The sequence below is a fragment of the Triticum aestivum genome, chromosome 7A (genome assembly GCF_018294505.1).
Source record: "Triticum aestivum cultivar Chinese Spring chromosome 7A, IWGSC CS RefSeq v2.1, whole genome shotgun sequence".
Classification (NCBI taxonomy): Eukaryota; Viridiplantae; Streptophyta; class Magnoliopsida; order Poales; family Poaceae; genus Triticum; species Triticum aestivum.
In genome coordinates, this window is record NC_057812.1 from 19,245,666 (window position 1) to 19,263,879 (window position 18,214).

The 18,214-nt window shown below is 46.0% G+C and overlaps 1 long non-coding RNA gene and 1 pseudogene across 1 annotated transcript; one reads left to right on the top strand and one right to left on the bottom strand.

Annotated features, from left to right (window-relative positions):
• Window positions 1-18,214, top strand: part of LOC123152837 (putative disease resistance RPP13-like protein 3) — a 49,608-nt pseudogene that overhangs the window by 14,262 nt on the left and 17,132 nt on the right.
• On the bottom strand, window positions 9,514-10,173 carry LOC123152278 (uncharacterized). Its single transcript, XR_006476089.1, has 3 exons — window positions 10,120-10,173; window positions 9,937-10,029; window positions 9,514-9,779 (listed from the first exon to the last, which is right to left on the bottom strand). It is a non-coding gene; the product is annotated as an uncharacterized lncRNA (long non-coding RNA).

The following is an 18,214-nucleotide window of genomic DNA, read 5'->3' on the forward strand; positions in this document are numbered from 1 at the left end:
TGGGAGAGGGAGGCGCCAGGGGCATGGGTGCGCAGCCTTCCCTACCCCCACTATATATAGGGTGCCTAGGGGGGGTGCCGGCCCTAGGAGATCCAATCTCCTAGGGGGGTGGCGGCCAAGGGGGCGCCTTGCCCCCCAAGGCAAGGGTGGCGCCCCCACCCCTAGGGTTCCCTACCCTAAGCGCATGGGGGCCCAAGGGGGGGGGGCGCACCAGCCCACTAGGGGCTGGTTCCCCTCCCACTTCAGCCCATGGGGCCCTCTGGGATAGGTGGCCCCACCCGGTGGACCCCCGGGACCCTTTCGGTTGCCCCGGTACAATACCGGTGACCCCCGAAACACTCCTGATGGCCAAAACTGCACTTCCTATATATAAATTCATCACCTCTGGACCATTCCGGAACTCCTCGTGACATCCGCGACCTTAAGTGTGTAGACCCTACAGGTTCGGGAGACATGTAGACATGACCGAGACGGCTCTCCGGCCAATAACCAACAGCGGGATCTGGATACCCATGTTGGCTCCCACATGCTCCTCGATGATCTCATCGGATGAACCACGATGTCAAGGATTCAAGCAACCCCGTATACAATTCCCTTTGTCAATCGGTACGTTACTTGCCCGAGATTCGATCGTCGGTATCCCAATACCTCATTCAATCTCGTTACCAGCAAGTCACTTTACTCGTACCGTAATGCATGATCCTGTGACCAGACACTTGGTCACTTTGAGCTCATTATGATGATGCATTACCGAGTGGGCCCAGAGACACCTCTCCGTTATACGGAGTGACAAATCCCAGTCTCGATCCGTGTCAACCCAACAGACACTTTGGGAGATACCCGTAGTATACCTTTATAGTCACCCAGTTACGTTGTGACGTTTGGTACACCCAAAGCACTCCTACGGTATCCGGGAGTTACACAATCTCATGGTCTAAGGAAAAGATACTTGACATTGGAAAAGCTCTAGCAAACAAACTATACGATCTTGTGCTATGCTTAGGATTGGGTCTTGTCCATCACATCATTCTCCTAATAATGTGATCTCGTTATCAATGACATCCAATGTCCATAGTCAGGAAACCATGACTATCTGTTAATCAACGAGCTAGTCAACTAGAGGCTTACTATGGACATATTGGTGTCTATGTATTCACACATGTATTACGATTTCGGATAACACAATTATAGCATGAATAAAAGACAATTATCATGAACAAGGAAATATAATAATAATCCTTTTATTATTGCCTCTAGGGCATATTTCCAACAGTCTCCCACTTGCACTAGAGTCAATAATCTAGTTACATTGTGATGAATCGAACACCCATAGAGTTCTAGTGTTCAGCATGTTTTGCTCGCGGAAGAGGTTTAGTCAATGGATCTGTAACATTTAGATCCGTATGCACTTTGCAAATTTCTATGTCTCCATCTTGAACATTTTCACGGATGGAGTTGAAGCGACGCTTGATGTGCCTTGTCTTCTTGTGAAACCTGGGCTCCTTGGCAAGTGCAATAGCTCCAGTGTTGTCACAGAAGAGTTTGATCGGCCCCGACGCATTGGGTATGACTCCTAGGTCGGTGATGAACTCCTTCACCCAAATTTCTTCATGTGCTGCCTCCGAGGCTGCCATGTACTCCGCTTCACATGTAGATCCCGCCACGACGCTCTGCTTGCAGCTGCACTAGCTTACTGCTCCTCCATTCAACATATACACGTATCCGGTTTGTGACTTAGAGTCATCCAGATCTGTGTCGAAGCTAGCATCGACGTAACCCTTTACGACGAGCTCTTCGTCACCTCCATAAACGAGAAACATGTCCTTAGTCCTTTTCAGGTACTTCAGGATATTCTTGACCACTGTCTAGTGTTTCTTGCCGGGATTACTTTGGTACCTTCCTACCAAACTTACGGCAAGGTTTACATCAGGTCTGGTACACAGCATGGCATACATAATAGACCCTATGGCTGAGGCATAGGGGATGACACTCATCTCTTTTATATCTTTTGCCGTGGTCGGACATTGAGCTGAGCTCAATTTCACACCTTGCAACACAGGCAAGAACCCCTTCTTAGACTGATCCATATTGAACTTCTTCAATATCTTATCAAGGTATGTGCTTTGTGAAAGACCTATGAGGCGTCTTGATCTATCTATATAGATCTTGATGCCTAATATATATAAGCAGCTTCTCCAAGGTCCTTCATTGAAAAACTCTTATTCAAGTAGGCCTTAATGTTGTCCAAAAGATCTATATTATTTCCCATCAAAAGTATGTCATCTACATATAATATGAGAAATGCTACAGAGCTCCCACTCACTTTATTGTAAACGCAGGCTTCTCCATAAGTCTGCATAAACCCAAACGCTTTGATCATCTCATCAAAGCGAATGTTCCAACTCCGAGATGCTTGCACCAGAGCATAAATGGATCGCTGGAGCTTGCATACCTTGTTAGCATTCTTAGGGTCGACAAAACCTTCCGGCTGCATCATATACAGTTCTTCCTTAAGATAACCGTTAAGGAATGCCGTTTTGACGTCCATTTGCCATATCTCATAATCATAGTATGCAGCAATTGCTAACATGATTCGGACGGACTTCAGCTTCGCTACGGGAGAGAAAGTCTCATCGTAGTCAACCCCTTGAACTCGCCGATAACCTTTAGCGACAAGTCGAGCTTTATAGATGGTAACATTACCATCCACGTCCGTCTTCTTCTTAAAGATCCATTTGTTTTCTATCGCTCGCCGATCATCGGGCAAGTCTGTCAAAGTCCATACTTTGTTTTCATACATGGATCCTATCTCGGATTGCATGGCTTCAAGCCATTTGTTGGAATCTGGGCCCGCCATCGCTTCTTCATAGTTCGAAGGTTCACCGTTGTCCAACCACATGATTTCCAGGACAGGGTTGCCATACCACTCGGGTGTGGAACATGTCCTTGTGGACCTACGAAGTTCTGTAGCAACTTGATTTGAAGTACCTTGATCATCATCATTAATTTCCTCTCCAGTGGATGTAGGCACCACAGGAGCATTTTCCTGAGATGCACTACTTTCCGGTTCAAGAGGTAGTACTTCATCGAGTTCTACTTTCCTCCCACTTACTCCTTTCGAGAGAAACTCTTTTTCCAGAAAGGATCCGTTCTTGGCAACAAAGATCTTGCCTTCGGATCTAAGGTAGAAGGTATACCCAATGGTTTCCTTAGGGTATCCTATGAAGACGCATTTTTCCGACTTGGGTTCGAGCTTTTCAGGTTGAAGTTTCTTGACATAAGCATCGCATCCCCAAACTTTTAGAAACGACAGCTTAGGTTTCTTCCCAAACCATAATTCATACGGTGTCGTCTCAACGGTTTTAGACGGTGCCCTATTTAAAGTGAATGTGGCTGTCTCTAGAGCGTATCCCCAAAAAGATAGCGGTAAATCAGTAAGGGACATCATGGATCGCACCATATCCAATAGAGTGCGATTACGATGTTCGGACACTCCGTTACGTTGAGGTGTTCCAGGCGGCGTGAGTTGTGAAACGATTCCACATTTCCTTAAGTGTGTGCCAAATTAGTGACTTAAATATTCTCCTCCACGATCTGATCGTAAGAACTTTATTTTTCGGTCACGTTGATTCTCTACCTCATTCTGAAATTCCTTGAACTTTTCAAAGGTCTCAGACTTGTGTTTCATCAAGTAGACATACCCATATCTACTCAAGTCATCAGTGAGAGTGAGAACATAATGATATCCTCCGCGATCCTCAACGCTCATTGGACCGCAAACATCAGTATGTATGATTTCCAATAAGTTGGTTACTCGCTCCATTGTTCCGGAGAACGGAGTCTTGGTCATTTTGCCCATGAGGCATGGTTCGCATGTGTCAAATGATTCATAATCGAGAGACTCTAAAAGTCCATCAGCATGGAGCTTCTTCATGTGCTTGACACCAATGTGACCAAGGCGGTAGTGCCACAAGTATGTGGGACTATCGTTAGCAACTTTACATCTTTTGGTATTCACACTATGAATATGTGTAACATCACGTTCGAGATTCATTAAGAATAAACCATTGACCATCGGAGCATGACCACAAAACATATCTCTCATATAAATAGAACAACCATTATTCTCGGATTTAAATGAGTAGCCATCTCGTATTAAACGAGATCCTGATACAATGTTCATGCTCAGACTTGGCACTAAATAACAATTATTGAGGTTTAAAACTAATCCCGTAGGTAAATGTAGAGGTAGCGTGCCGACGGCGATCACATCGACCTTGGAACCATTCCCGACGCACATCGTCACCTCGTCCTTCGCCAGTCTCCGCTTATTCCGCAGCTCCTGCTTTGAGTTACAAATATGAGCAACGGCACTGGTATCAAATACCCAGGAGCTACTACGAGCACTGGTAAGGTACACATCAATTACCTGTATATCACATATACCTTTAGTGTTGCCGGTCTTCTTGTCCGCTAAGTATTTGGGGCAGTTTCGCTTCCAGTGACCCTTCCCTTTGCAATAAAAGCATTCAGTCTCAGGCTTGGGTCCATTCTTTGACTTCTTCCCGGCAACTGGCTTACCGGGTGCGGCAACATCCTTGCTGTCCTTCTTGAAGTTCTTCTTACCCTTGCCTTTCTTGAACTTGGTGGTTTTATTAACCATCAACACTTGATGTTCCTTTTTGATTTCTACCTCTACTGATTTCAGCATTGCAAATACTTCAGAAATGGTCTTTTCCATCCCCTGCATATTGTAGTTCATCACAAAGCTCTTGTAGCTAGGTGGGAGCGACTGAAGGATTCTGTCAATGACCGCCTCTTCCGGGAGTTTAACTTCCAGCTGAGTCAAGCGGTTATGCAACCCAGACATTTTGAGTATGTGCTCATTGATAGAACTATTTTCCTCCATCTTACAGCTGAAGAACTTGTCGGAGACTTCATATCTCTTGACCCGGGCATGAGCTTGGAAAACCATTTCCAGCTCTTCAAACATCTCATATGCTCCGTGTTTCTCAAACCGCTTTTGGAGCCCTGGTTCTAAGCTGTAAAGCATGCCGCACTGAACGAGGGAGTAATCATCAGCACGTGACTGCCAAGCGTTCATAACGTCTTGGTTCTCTGGGACGGGTGCATCACCTAGCGGTGCTTCTAGGACATAATCTTTCTTGGCAGCTATGAGGATAATCCTCAGGTTCCGGACCCAGTCCGAATAGTTGCTGCCATCATCTTTTAGCTTGGTTTTCTCTAGGAACGCGTTGAAGTTCATGTTGACATGAGCGTTGGCCATTTGATCTACAAGACATTTATGCAAAGATTTTTAGACTAAGTTCATGATAATTAAGTTCATCTAATCAGATTATTTAATGAACTCCCAATCAGATTAGACATCCCTCTAGTCATCTAAGTGAAACATGATCCGACTCGACTAGGCCGTGTCCGAACATCACGTGAGACTGACTAGTCATCATCGGTGAACATCTCCATGTTGATCGTATCTTTCATACGACTCATGTTCGACCTTTTGGTCTCTTGTGTTCCGAGGCTATGTCTGTACATGCTAGGCTCGTCAAGTTAACCTAAGTGTTTGCATGTGTAAATCTATCTTACACCCATTGTATGTGAACGTTGGAATCTATCACACCCGATCATCACGTGTGCTTCAAAACAACGAAGTGTCGCAATGACGCACAGTTAGGGCGAACACTTTCTTGAAATTATTATGAGGGATCATCTTATTTACTACCGTCGTTCTAAGTAAACAAGATGCAAAAACATGATAAACATCACATGCAATCAAATAATAGTGACATGATATGGCCAATATCATATAGCTCCTTTGATCTCCATCTTGGGGCTCCATGATCATCTTGTCACCGGCATGACACCATGATCTCCATCATCATGATCTCCATCATCGTGTCTCCATGAAGTTGCTCGCCAACTATTACTTCTACCACTATGGCTAACACGTTTAGCAATAAAGTAAAGTAATTTACATGGCATTTCTCAATGACACGCAGGTCATACAAAAAATAAAGACAACTCCTATGGCTCTTGCTGGTTGTCATACTCATCGACATGCAAGTCGTGATTCCTATTACAAGAACATGATCTCATACATCACATATATATCATTCATCATTCATCACAACTTTGTCCATATCACATCACAAAACACTTGCTGCAAAAACAAGTTAGACATCCTCTAATTGTTGTTGCAAGTTTTACGTGGCTGCAATAGGGTTCTAGCAAGAACGTTTTCTTACCTACGTTAAAGCCACAACGTGATTTGTCAACTTCTATTTACCCTTCATAAGGACCCTTTTCGTCGAATCCGCTCCAACTAAAGTGGGAGAGACAGACACCCACTAGCCACCTTATGCAACTAGTGCATGTCAGTCGGTGGAACCTGTCTCACGTAAGCGTACGTGTAAGATCGGTCCGGGCCACTTCATCCCACAATACCACTGAAGCAAAATAAGACTAGTAGTGGCAAGAAGGTTGACAACATCTACGCCCACAACAAATTGTGTTCTACTCGTGCAAAGAGAACTACGCATAGACCTAGCTCATCATGCCACTGTTGGGGAACGTTGCGGAAAATAAAATGTTTTCTACGGTTTCACCAAGATCTATCTATGAGTTCATCTAGCAACGAGTGATCGGAGTGCATCTACATACCTTTGTAGATCGCGAGCGGAAGCGTTCAAGAGAATGGGGTTGAGGGAGTTGTACTCGTCGTGATCCAAATCACCGGAGATCCTAGCGCCGAACGGACGGCACCTCCGCGTTCAACACACGTACGGAACGGATGACGTCTCCCGCGCCTTGATCCAGCAAGGGGGAGGGCGAGGTTGAGGAAGATGGCTCCAGCAGCAACACGACGGCGTGGTGGTGGTGGAGAGGCAGTACTCCGGCAGGGCTTCGCCAAGCTCTACGGAGGAGGAGGAGGTGTTGGAGTGGGAGAGGGAGGCGCCAGGTGCATGGGTGCACAGCCCTCCCTCCCCCCTACTATATATAGGGTGCCTAGGGGGGGTGCCGGCCCTAGGAGATCCAATCTCCTAGGGGGGCGGCGGCCAAGGGGATGCCTTGCCCCCCAAGGCAAGGGTGGCGCCCCACCCCTAGGGTTCCCAACCCTAGGCACATGGGGGCCCAAGGGGGGGCGCACCAGACCACTAGGGGCTGGTTCTCCGCCCACTTCAGCCCATGGGGCCCTCCGGGATAGGTGGCCCCACCCGGTGGACCCCCGGGACCCTTCCGGTGGCCCCGGTACAATACCGGTGACCCCTGAAACTCTCCCGATGGCCGAAACTGCACTTCCTATATATAATTCTTCACCTCCGGACCATTCCGGAACTCCTCGTGACGTCCGGGATCTCATCCGGGACTCCGAACAACTTTTGGGTTACTGCATACTCATATCTCTACAACCATAGCGTCACCGAACCTTAAGTGTGTAGACCCTACGGGTTCGGGAGACACATAGACATGACCGAGACGGCTCTCCGGCCAATAACCAACAGCGCGATCTGGATACCCATGTTGACTCCCACATGCTCCTCGATGATCTCATCGGATGAACCACGATGTCGAGGATTCAAGCTACCCCGTATACAATTCCCTTTGTCAATCGGTACGTTACTTGCTCGAGATTCGATCGTCGGTATCCCAATACCTCGTTCAATCTCATTACCTGCAAGTCACTTTACTCGTACCGTAATGCATGATCCTGTGACCAGACACTTGGTCACTTTGAGCTCATTATGATGATGCATTACTGAGTGGGCCCAGAGATACCTCTCCGTCATACGGAGTGACAAATCCCAGTCCCGATCCGTGTCAACCCAACAGACACTTTCGGAGATACCCGTAGTATACCTTTATAGTCACCCAGTTACGTTGTGATGTTTGGTACACCCAAAGCACTCCTACGGTATCCGGGAGTTACACGATCTCATGGTCTAAGGAAAAGATACTTGACATTGGAAAAGCTCTAGCAAATAAACTATACGATCTTGTGCTATGCTTAGGATTGGGTCTTGTCCATCACATCATTCTCCTAATGATGTGATCTTGTTATCAATGACATCCAATGTCCATAGTCAGGAAGCCATGACTATCTGTTGATCAACGAGCTAGTCAACTAGAGGCTTACTAGGGACATATTGGTGTCTATGTATTCACACATGTATTACGAATTCCGGATAACACAATTATAGCATGAATAAAAGACAATTATCATGAACAAGGAAATATAATAATAATCCTTTTATTATTGCCTCTAGGGCATATTTCCAACAGGTAAGTCCACTCGCTTCTGGTTAGATTGGTGGGTTGGGGATTCCACTCTCGCAGTGGCATTTTCGGCTTTATTTTCTTACTGCTCTGATCGAGAGATCTCTATCTTTGAGCTCTCGGTTAATAATTGGGACCTAGCCTCACTCCTCTTCTGGTCGGTTTTCTCCTGCAGAGTTGGAAGACTGGCAACATCTTACTGCTTGCTTCCCTATGCTCTCGGATGAAGAAGATACGGTTGTCTGGCCTCACTCCTCTTCTGGTCGGTTTTCGGTCAAATCTGCTTATGCTAAGCTTATATCCGGCTCACATACGTCGACATTAAAGTGTATTTGGAAGGCTCGTATTCCTCCTAAGATCAAAATCTTTATGTGGCAATCTTTTCGTGGGAAGCTTCCCGCGGCTGATCAAATCCGGAAAAGGAACGGCCCGGGCTCTGATAGATGTGTTTTATGTGAGGCCATTGAAAACACCGAGCATATTTTCTTTCACTGCTCTTTGGCCAAGTTTCTTTGGAGTTGTATTCGACATTGGCTTCACATTAATTGGAATCCCTCTTCCTTCGAGGACCTGCGGTGCTGCACCACTGTTTTATCTGGGCTGGCAAAAAGGGTGTCCTGGGTTGGTCTTGCGGCGATTTGTTGGTCGCTGTGGATGACTAGAAACAAGTTTACTATTGAGCATATCTTTCCAGCTAAGCCTGTGAGCTGCTTATTTAAATCTAGTGTCTTCTTGCAGCAGTGGAGATTATTGACTAAGGAGGCAGACCTCGAGGCTTTTGATGATATGTTATTCAAGATGCGGTCTACGGCTTCCTCCCTTCTACGGCGTTCCTGAATGATGGCTTAGTCTCCCCTCCCTTTTGGTTTCGATGCTGGCCTACGTGCCGTGATTGGCTAGGTAGCCATGTATTCGTACTTTGTTCGCTGTTGCTGCGATACTTTGTTGGTATTGGTGCTTGCTCTGTGACTCTGCCTGGTGGCTTTATTTACTCTGTGACTCTGCCTGGTGGCTTTATTTACTCTGTGACTCTGCCTGGTGGCTTTATTTATAAAGTTGAGCGTATGCCTTTTATCTAAACTAGATGATACCCCGCGCGTTGCTGCGGTACTTTTAGTCAATAAGTCGAATAACTTTGTTTACAAGTAGATATATGATTATAAGATGAAAATATTGCAATAGTCAGTGGACACAATAGGTAATGTGAATTATGTGCGATGGTCAAATGTTAATGTATATAAACATAGTAAGAATGGTGATTCCAAAATGAAGATGCTTTGAAAGGCAACAACCATGTCAGAACACATTGCTTGCCCAAGATATAATGGATTGAAGCTATTAAATGAATAAAGCAGGAAGACGATCTAATTCAAAGGATAATAGGAAAAATGATACACAAACATGCTAGTCCTCTTAGTCTTGCTTCACTTTGTGGTTCTCCCATTTGTTATCACCACTCCATCTAATATTAATGTGTGTGTTACCTAAAGGAATGTAAAAGAAGGTAAGAAAATATCTAGCATGCAAAGACGAATTCCAGATTGACCCATAAAAAACCTGGTCTGTGCTAAAAAAAGATGAAAAGAAACAACCTGCATGTAATAAAGTTCACCTTTGCGTTTCAAAAAAAGTAAAATTCACCTTGTTGTGATTAGAAACACCCCAAGCTCCTTCCATTACCGACCTTGGTAAGCTACAGATTGACGACTGTATAACTCCAGTATAGTTTACATCCTAAAACACAACATAAGATAATCCATGTTTGAAATTTTCTACATGCAGTAAGTGGATTAAGCTAATCATTGAAGAGCAAATATATCTTACCTTCCATCTGATCCCAACCAATTGAAGCTGAATTTCCAGAGTAATTGACGCCTAATTGGCTAACAAACTAAGAGTGAAGTTACATAACAGCAAGGCAAAAAGTTTGAGGCTAACACAATCAAGAAACAATACAATATGCCAAAAAAATGTATTAGGTTTTATTCTGTGACATACAACAAAGCAAACACCAGGAATGAATGAATAATCAGGCATGCATGGATAAACATCAACATTGTTGCTTCACGCTCGGCTGATTTCTACAATAACAATATATGGGCTGCAGTGGCTGGCACCTTAATTAAGTAAAGTGGCACATAGTGTCCGACCTATTTGCTTGCTCAAGACATAATGGATTGAAGCAAATAGGGGTATCTTAATTAACAAATCATCCAAGAAAATCGTAGAGGATAGGAATCTTTTGCTCCACACAAATATATTGTTCATGTGTAATTGAATTTGTGAGTTCACATCTCACATAAGCATACTAAAATAAACTACATGTGAGATCACTTTCTTATATGAGAAACATATTGAATAAAGAGCACTTGTGAGTTCACATTTAACAGTAGTAATCTAGCAAATACTACTGACCAAGAGAGGATGCCTAAGCCGAGTTGCAATGGCTGCACATACTGGCGAGCTGGAGGCATGCAGATGCGGACGCAATCAGTGACGATGATCTAGCTGGTAACAACAGCGTATGGTGACCTGGCGATCGGCGGCGCACACAATACTGGTCAGATATATTCAAGGTTAGTTGCAGAATTACCTGGAATTAATCCATGGCACCCGCACTCCGCCGTCGACCAAAGCGAGAACTCCGACGGCTTCATGTCCCTGCTCACAAGATGCTTGTATATGCTGATAGGATCGGTAGTGCAGTGGCATCGATTTGGTTAGGTCGTCACTATAACTGTCTTCTCCATAAGGAATTAATAGAGGACACTACATCTTATATGTGAGCGTTAATCACCCACAGTTCAGCTAAGAGAAGCAGGGGAGGCAGCGGGCTGCAACCAAACCGGTAAAGGGAGGCATCACCATCCTCAACAACAACATAGATATTTTTCTTTCAGAACAGTACTGCACAATTTCATTACCACATCACCATGAGCGTACAGTAATATAACATAAAAAAAAATGAAACTCCATGGGCACTAGCACCCACGGTTTTATTGATATAGAAGAAGCATCCCTCATGAGAATTCCAGAAATTCGTCCCCGACGTGGATCGAACTCTGGTCGTTAGGTTTACAATCATGCGCCCCCAACCACTGGGCTATGCCCACGTCCTCAAAAGTAATATAACATACTTGAATTGTCCCCAGGCATGCACATACAGTACATACGGCAAATGTACGAAGAACAATCGGGCTCAGAGAACAATCGGGCCAAGCCATCCACACAAAAGCACCCTGCAAAATATGCATCGAGCTCATAACCAGGTCCCTAGGAAGATCTGGCTCAACCAAGCTTGGCCACACCACGCCTACTCTGCCATCGCCAGTGTGCATGTCGGAGCAGGGAAAAAACGTCAACATGACAGCACCATCAGAATATTTGTCGGGCCGCAAGAAGCACCAGAGCAAAGCTGGATGTTTTCTAGTTGACAGCGGGGCACCGCCGCATTCTCCTCTGACCTTGCCGCGCAACCAACTCCAGCGATCGCCGGAAAACAGATGAGAAGCGGCTCGTCGCTTCACCACAATACCTATAGCCGTCCACCCACCTCGAGGTACACATAGGACTCGTGTACATAGTATCCTCCACATACCTGGCAGCACCTGCAGGAAGGAGCACGCCGTCCCTGATTCTGTGGCCTCGTTATTGAGCAGGGATGACCGCTCCACGGGGAGCCTTCTCACCGGGTCGATGTCGGCGCAGTGGCATCCGCCGTGAGGCGCTCTTATTCTAGGGCGGGGGCCCCTATGCTGGGGAAGCCGGACGCCGGGTGGGGACGTCAGCCGATCTCGTCGCAAGGGGGGACGCCCTCGCCATCGCTTGCCCAATCGAATGCGGTCCGGAGTGAAATACCAGATCGTCAAGAGCAAACTGAATCGACAGAGTAATTGTGTAGTGGGATTTGATGGAGATTGGAGAAGATGAAGGGGAAGGGGAATCCGCTGCCTTGGAAAACTGGTGAGGCGTTGCGTTTGTGAAGGACGCGATGGGAATCGCCAAAGACGTCCATGGGCAGCCTCTCTCGCCGGTCGTACTGGCAGTAACCGAAGCCAACGTGGCTGTTTTCTAGTGTGCTGGGTCCCCCATGTAAGCCTCTAACTAAATGACAATGTGGCAGTGTTGCTGATGTGGATAGGCTGCATGTCAAGAGAAATATAATAGTGAGGATGAACTATTTAGGTATTATAGATAATGTACTTGCGTGTACTTATTCTTGTATCACACGAATTACATAACGATAGTGTAATTTTGATCAAATACTTGTCATAAGATAGACACGAATTTTAGGATGGAATTCGTTTTCCATGAGATGCATGATCTCATTCCCAGTTCATCCACTCTTGTTTGTTAGACTAAGATATGATCAATCAAATGCAACTCACCAATAAGAAATATATGAATCTGGGTAAATTATGCCGTGAGAGTGATTGCTTTGTATTTCTCGCTTTATGATGGGCTCGTCGGGGTGGTAACTCGGTAATAGCTTCTCCTTAATTAATGAAAGGGGCTCGTTTCCTCTGTTTCAAAAATAAAATCTTATGAATCTTTGTTTCTAATGTGCTCTCGTTCTTCCCTCCTGATGGATATATTTGTCAATCCTTTTGCCTTCGTGTGAAATAAATTACTTATGTTTATAGATTTCACAAACTTCCCTATGCACTCTTGCATTCCACGATCCATAGAATGACACCAAGAATTAGCTATAATAAAATGTGCTTTGAAGGTTCATCAAAGACGAGCTAGAGACCATGCATGCATTCCTTCTGTCCATTGAAGCAACAAAGAAAAAAAGTATGGTATTGCAGGTGTGGGCGAAGCAAGTAAGGGACCTTGCCTATGGTATTGAGGATTGCCTTGCTGAATTCATGGTGCATGTGGGAAGCCAGAGCCGGTCTCAACGACTACTTAAGCTAAAAGACCGCCATCGCATTGCCAGCCAACTCCATTATCTCAAAGCAAGGGTTGAAGAAGTGAGCAACTGGAACACACGCTATAACTTGATCACCACCGGTGCCTCTAACAGTGTCGACGAGATGAATTCCTACACGGAAGATATTCGTAGCTACTCAGCTAGCAACATTGATGAGGCAGAGCTTGTGGGCTTTGCTAACGCTAAACAAGAGTTGATAAATATTGTGGATGTCAACTCCAGAGATGGCCTTTGCAAGGTGATATGTGTTGTTGGCATGGGTGGTTTAGGCAAGACAACTCACAGTCATTTTCCAAGCTACAAGGAAGACACTGTGAATAAATTTTCTTGTTGCACATGAGTTACCGTCTCACAGTCATTTTCCAATCTAGAGATGCTCAAGGACATGATTAGGCAACTTTTGGGTATCGACTCGCTGAGCAAATGCTTGAAAGATCTTGAAGGGAAGGCAGTGCAAGTAGAACACCTCTCCGAGTATCTCACAAAGGAGTTAGCAAATAAGATGTACTTCGTTTTTCTTGATGACTTGTGGACCATAGATGCGTGCAAGTGGATCAAAGATATTTCTTTTCCTAGTAGAAACAACAAAGGCAGCCGAATAATAGTTACAACACGAGATCTTGCCCTGCCTGGGCAGTGCACTTCCAAATCGCTGATCTACCACCTTAAGCACCTGCAAACAGAGGATGCCACAAATTTGCTGCCAAGAAAGAGTAGGAAAACACAAGAAAACATGAAAAATGATAAGGAAGTGAGGACCGTGGTTACCAAAATAGTAAGGAAGTGTGGTCGTCTACCGCTAGCTTTACTCAATATTGGAGGCATGCTTGTCACCAAAAAACTAACGGAGTGGGAAAGTATTTATAAGCCGATTCCCTCGGAGCTCGAGAGCAACCCTACCCTTGAAGCAATGAGGAGGATAGTTACTCTGAGTTACAACTACCTACCATCTCATCTCAAATCATGTTTTCTCTACTTAAGCATCTTTCCTGAGGATTCTGAAATAAGGAGGCGGCGTCTAGTAGAGAGATGGATAGCCGAGGGATTTGTTAGAGCCAATGATAGTATGCACATATATGAAGTTGGAATAAGTTATTTTACCAAGCTTATCAACCGTAGCATGATTCAATCCTCAAAAGTGGATATAGAAGGGAACATTAAGAGCTGTTGAGTCGATGCTATCATGTGTGATGTCATGGTCTCAATAGCCAGAGATGAAAATTTTGTATACTCAGTGGGAGATGATGTAACCAGTGTCGTGGAGGAAAACTTTCGCCATGTAGCATACCATGTTAGCAAGTGCCAAAATACAGGCATAGGTTGGAGCCATGTTTGGTCAATAACTGTGTTTGGTGAAAGACCGGTGGAGCCATCACCTTCACTTTGTTCACCTGCCTTGAGGATGCTTAGAACTTTGGATCTAAAGGATGCACATTTTGGAATCACACAAAAAGATGTCAATAATATAGGTTCACTATTGTTAGAGTTGTGTCGAATATTGTGTACAAGATAGGTTACAATTGAACTATGAGTTGTACTGTGTTTACATAGGATGTGCAGTCATGTCCTAGTAGGACACTTGTATCCTAGGTCTCTCATATATAGTGGGGGTAGACACACGATGTAACCTATGCCAACATAATATCACAGGCGCGCAAGGGGGAGCCGGCGGCATGTGCCGGCGCCCGGGTGGCCGGTGTGCGGTATTGTGACGGTGTCACGGGGAGGAGCGCCCGTAGTCAAGCCCCGGGGATGTAGCCATATCGGTGAGCCTCATTAACAAATCTCGGTGTCGTGCTCATATGATTGCTTGGTCCTCGGATGATCAACGGTATGCCTCGGATTTATTCTAACGAGTGGTATCATGAGCTAGGTTGTTTGGAGGTTGTGGATTGTTGATCTAGAGGAAGTATCGAGTCTGAGATGCAGCCGGTTGTGGCATGGTTCTCAGCGAGATGGGAAAAAGCATATCAATAGGAGGTACGTGTATGTGCAGCAAGCTTACGTGCGGCGATGGATCAAGAGGATCGATCGGGCGAGCGTACAGCGGTCAGATTGCATGCAAGCGGCGGCGAAGGAATCGTGTAGCTGCAGGTGTTCTTGGCGTCTCGAAGCCGACGAAATCGACGGAATCGATCCTAGCGGCGGTGGCGTAAGATGCACGGTCCAGCATGGAATACATGAGGCAGGAGATCCAAGTGTGCGGGCGTGCGCGGCCCGTAGGGGCGTGGCCCAGGCAAGGGGCTGCGTGTGCTAAAGGCCGTGGACAAGTGCTGTTGATCCGGACGCTTGCATGTGTGTGTCCAGGAGCCGTGCACCAGGCAAGGAGATTTGTTTGGAAATAAAAAGGGACCGAGTCCCTGGGGGAGAGGCGTTCTCCTCGTGGCCGTGACGCGGACGTGCAAACAACAAGGCACACTCCAAAAGAAAATCATCCATCGTTAGAAGGCAAGGGCTTGGGCAAGCAAAGCTAGCATCTGAAGTTGTGCAACGGAGCTACTCCATGTGAAGACCAAAAGCTATCCTGCTATCCCGTTGGATTTGCAACTAGTATACTTGGTGTACTTAGGGATCACCGAAAGAGTGCTCGGTATTTTTTCACAGGTTGGTTGTACAAAGAACCATGGAGCCAGCGGGTACCAGGTTTAAGGTGGAGACGTTCGACGGAACTGAAAACTTTGGGTTACGGCAGACAAAGGTGAAAATTTTGTTGGCACAATAGGGATGCTTGAAGGCGTTGAGGACTGTGAGGAGTTACAGATGGTTGCAGTCGGGGAAGTTCGGCTGGGTCTGACAGATCGACGCAAGTCGGTTGGTACAGAAGACGGTGGTGCCAGATCATCGACGACGACATAGGAGCGTGATGCTGATGGTGACCGACTTCTGGGCGTGGAAACACGTGGTGCACATACCCGAGGCTTGTGCGGCTTCGACAAGACTATGGCGCGGGGTTGATTTAAGATGGTGTATACACAGAGCTTGAAGTTGATGTGGCGCGTGGGTGGATTGATCATCTACCATGAAGTCATGTTGAAGGTGGAGCTGGAGTCTGGAGGACTTCACTTGGTGCTGATTGAGAGGCTACGGCGTAAGAGCTCAGAGAGTGGAAGCCTATTCAGCGAGAAAAGCGAGGGACACATAATTCAGACTGGAGCCCAGTGGTCTGATGGAAGCGTGAAACTCGTCATCGGTCGGTGATGATCAGTGGTACTCTGCAGTGGGGGTTGAGCGGTGTGGTTTCGCGACCCTTGAGACTCGACCGGGACAGCGGAGGCTCGACGCGGTAATAGCGGCGAGGCGTGCGGTATGCACTGGGCATGGAGACGGGTCAGGGCTCTGGTGGTCATACATGTGGTGAGACAACTGCGAATTTGACTCGGGATGACTACAAGCAATGGTGAAATTCCTTCAAATCTCAGAAAGGCGGTCAAGAAAGGAGCGGTGATGTTGAGTTCAGGTAACTCTTATGTGTGACACCCAATATGTGAGTTGTTCACTTTCACGCAGGTCGGTGATCAGTGTGTGATGGCGTTGGACTGATGCTCTGGATGTTGGGAGCACAAACTAGAGTAACAAGGAACTTAATTTTGCTCGAGTGTTGACTGTGCTCAAGAAAAGAAGGGACTACAAGTTGCAGGTGGATACTAGTAGAAAACAGGGCTTTGGTCCAGGCCGGGTCAGCCCATAGTCCCGGTTCAGTCCAGAACCGGGACCAATGAGGGCACTGGTCCCGGTTCGTGAGCCCAGGGGGCCGACCGGGCCACGTGGGCCATTGGTCCCGGTTCATCTGGACCTTTTGGTCCCGGTTGGTGGCATGAACCGGGACCAATGGGCCTCGCTCCTGGCCCACCACCATTGGTCCCGGTTAGTGGCTTGAACCGGGACCAAAGGCTCCCCTTTAGTCCCGGTTCATGCCATCAACCGGGACCAATGAAGTGCCTATATATACCCCCTCGCGTAAGAGCAGAGCACACTGCTCTGTTTTTTTTCTGGCCGAGGGGGAGAGGGCTTGGTGGTGCTCTAGCTCACCTCCTATGCATACAAGGTGTTCGATGGAATGCCCGAGCCACACTACTTAAGCTTTCTCCTCTCCAAGCTCGACCTCCAAGCTCCATTTTCCACAATATTTTTCTAGGTTTAGCGGTTCGTAGCGCCCCGTCCCCATCTTCACCGCCGTCGATCACCCGCGCCGAGCTCATCGCCGGCACCACCGTGGTGAGCTTCTTGTTCTTATCTTCTTTCTGAAAGGAAAAATATTCTTACTTGTATGTTTACATAGATACTTGTATTATTTTCTTACTTTTATTATTGCATCTTATATAGTGCGATGGTTTTGGTATCCGCCCCCGTCGGCCCTCGTCCTGTCTATGATTCAGATGTGGTATATATATTATGTTTATAACTATTGGTTCATTTATTGTTTATGAAAATTATGCCGACCAACGTGACATAGATTTTATTTATGTAGGATGTATGTGAATCGGAAATGCCAACCGACCCTATTGTCGAGAGGTTAAATTTAGTTGAAGAAGAAAACAATTTGTTGAAGGAAAAAATAAAAAAAATTAAGGAGGAGAAGATGATATTGGAGTTGCATGTTGCGGATGTCATCGATGATCACAAGATCAAGATGGATGCAATGCGCTTGAAGATTAGAAAGATTCGAAAATATGCCATTCATACCGAGGCTTGGTATCATTATGCCATTGGATCAATTGTTACCTTGGTTGTGATTATGATCGCATTTTTTCGCATTGAAATGTTTTACATAGTTTCAATGCATGGTTTAATTAATTAGATGCTCTGGAGAGCTATATGTTGTTAGATGAGAACTATGTATGCACTTTGGTTTTAATGTGATGATGAACTTCTATTAATTTGGACACTTAATTATATATAATGCACGCAGATGAACCGGCAATGGATGTACGGTGACAGACACACCTGCGAGTACATTAAGGGCGTGCATGAGTTTCTCGATAC